Source organism: Olea europaea, chromosome 3, assembly GCF_002742605.1.
Source record: "Olea europaea var. sylvestris chromosome 3, O_europaea_v1, whole genome shotgun sequence".
NCBI lineage: Eukaryota > Viridiplantae > Streptophyta > Magnoliopsida > Lamiales > Oleaceae > Olea > Olea europaea.
The window spans coordinates 9167616-9170793 of record NC_036239.1 but is presented as its reverse complement, the minus strand read 5'-3'; positions in this window follow the sequence as shown (position 1 = coordinate 9170793).

Sequence of the window (3178 nt, the reverse complement as noted above, 5' to 3'; positions counted from 1 at the left end):
AATTAATTAATGAAATATTTAAATAAGAAATTAAAATAAATACTAATTCTTTTCTTTAAATAAGTGATTAAATAAATAATTAAATAAAGTAATTAAATTTTAAATACATAAAACCAATTAAGATAATTAATTAATGAAATATCTAAATAGAAATTAAATTAAATATTAATTTTTTATTTAATTAAGTGATTAAATAAATAATTAAACAAAGTAATTAAACAATAAATAAATAACATACATAACTAATTAAGACAATTAATTAAAGAAATATTTAAATAAGACATTAAAATAAATATTATTTTTTTATTTAAATAAGTGATCATTTGAATAAAGTAATTAAATATTAAATAAATAATATACATAACCAATTAAGATAATTAATAGAGAAATATTTAAACGAGAAACCAAATTAAATATTAATTTTTTTATTTGAGTAGGTATTTAAAATAAATAATTAAGTAAGGGTCAATTAAGATAATTAATTAATGAAATATTTAAAAGAGAAATCAAAATTAAATTTTAATTTTTTTATTTGAATAAGTGTTTAAAATAAATAATTAAATAATTTATTAAATATACATAATCAATTAAGATAATAAATTAATAAAATATCTAAATGAGAAATCAAATTAAATATTAATTTTTTTTAAGCAAGTGATTAAATAAATAATTAAATAAAGAAATTAAATATTAAATAAATAATATATATAACCGATTAAGATAATTAATTAATGAAATATTTAAACAAGAAAGTAAATTTAATATTAATTTTTTTAATTTGGGTAATTGTTTAAAATAAATAATTAAATATAAAGTGAAAAGTGTTTGATTTTTTAATTTGTAACTTAAGGGTATTTTTGTCTTTTGAAACAAAATTCTATTTTTGTAATTGTATAAACTACTTAAGGGCATTTTTGTCTTTTACTCAAGAAAAGGCCATTTTGGTTATAGACAAATATTTTTTGGTTAAAGTGAAAAATTGCTATTTTGACTAAGCTAAACTAAAAATTACCCCCATCTAACCTCAGTTTACACAATATTAGGGGGGAAAAAAAGGGAAAATTTTGTAACTAAGCAGTTAATTATGGCACATTTCAAAAATAAGAAAATAAATTTCTAATTTCTAAAATCAGATTTTTATTAAAATTTATTTATAATTTAATTATTTTATTAATTAAATATATTTAGGTCACAGATCTATACAGTTTGGTCACAAATTAATAATATAATTAGTTACTTATTATTTTTTGGTCACAAATCAAAAATTTTATGTCACAAATTTTTTTATGATCACAATTCAAAAATTTTGTAAGTTACAGTTTGTTTATTGGTCACAAATCTAAAAATAATTAGTCACGAATTAATTTTTAGTCACGACTTATCATATTATTGATCACAACTTATTTTTCGGTCACAAATTAAAAATTTTATAGGTCACATATTATTTTTCGATCATGAATCAAAATTTTTATAGGTCACAGATTAATTTTTCGGTCACAACTCAATAAATTAAATATATTTAAGCCACATATCTATACAATTTGGTCACAAATTAACAATTTATTTAATCATTTATTATTTTTTGGTCACATATAAAAAAATTTATGTCACAAATTATTTTACGATCACAATTCAAAAAATTTGTAAGTCACAGTTTGTTCATCGGTCACAAATAAAAAAAAATTAATTAGTCACGAATTAATTTTTAGTCACAACTTATCAAATTATTGGTCACAACTTTCTTTTTGATCACAAATCAAAAAAATTTAAGTTCACAAAATCTGTTTATGGTCATAATTCAAAAATTTTGTAAGTCACGATTTGTTTGTCACAGATAAAAAATTTATACGTTACAAGTTATTTACAAGTCACAGATCACAACTATTATAGGTCATGAATTATTATTTTTTTAGGTCACACACTATTCTTGGTCACAACTTATCTTTTTGGTGGTCACATATTGTTTATTAGTCACGAATTAATCAGTTTAATAGTCACAATCAATCAAATAATATGTGACCACCACCAAACCTCCGCTACCTCTACAGCACCATCGTGATCACAACTGCCACAACCACAACCACACCAACACCGCTATCACTGTCGCAGCACCACAACCATCACCACCACCATCTCGCCATCACGGCAAATCCACCACACAACCACAAATCCACCACAAAAATGTTCCCACAGAACCGTTCCCCCCAATCCACTCAACCACCGTCCCTACCACAGAACCACACGCCTCCACCACCACCGCTAATCACCACTCACCCAACCACCACATCACCGTCGCACCTATAACAATCTAGTACGACAGTGCCCTATTACCATCACAATCCACACTATACCGCCACCACCCCAACGAAACCATTGCATTATCCCACTCCACAGAATCAAAGCAGTTACAAACCAGTGCTTCACATTGCTGCCCTTCCAAATTCACCACCGTCGCGCAATCAACCTCGTAGCACCTCCACTACTTCACATCGCAACGAATCGAGCTGCCTCTTCACATCGCTGCCAGATCGCTTCAGCCGCTAGGCGAGGGACCTACACCGACCACATCTTCACATCGCGACAAGGCTAGATTGGTCCATCGCCGGAGTTTGTAACCGGCAGAACCGTTGATGTAGAGAGAGAGGGAGAGAGGCACACACATACAACAACTCTTGGGTAGAGAGGGAGTGAAGTGTTTATAAAGATGATTAGGGTTTGTAATGTGTATATAATTAAGTATATTAGTAAAATATTTATTTTATAAAATATTGATTAAAATAATATTTCTGATTATTGAAATATGAAACCTTGAATCTAATTTTAGAAGGTTGAATAGTTAAAGTATGGTTTTATGTAATTTCCACAAAAAAAGGCTATATTTTTATTATTATTATTATTTTTGGTCTAGTTATAGGAGAAAATTGCTAGCTGACCCCTAACATTTTGACCATAATTATCCAAAAAAAAAGGTTGAACCCCAACCTTGAAGGCCCCTACTGTCTCTTCTCTGGAGCTTTGTGAAGGAGGTAAATCGCGGGATGTACTATAACAGGTCAGGAAATAAGAGTTTCCTGTAAACTGTGCCTACAATGAGTCCAATTCCATATCTCAGGAATCGAACCCCCACACTGTATCTGCCAGCAAAGCGTGAGATAACCTTACTCCTATCATTTGCACC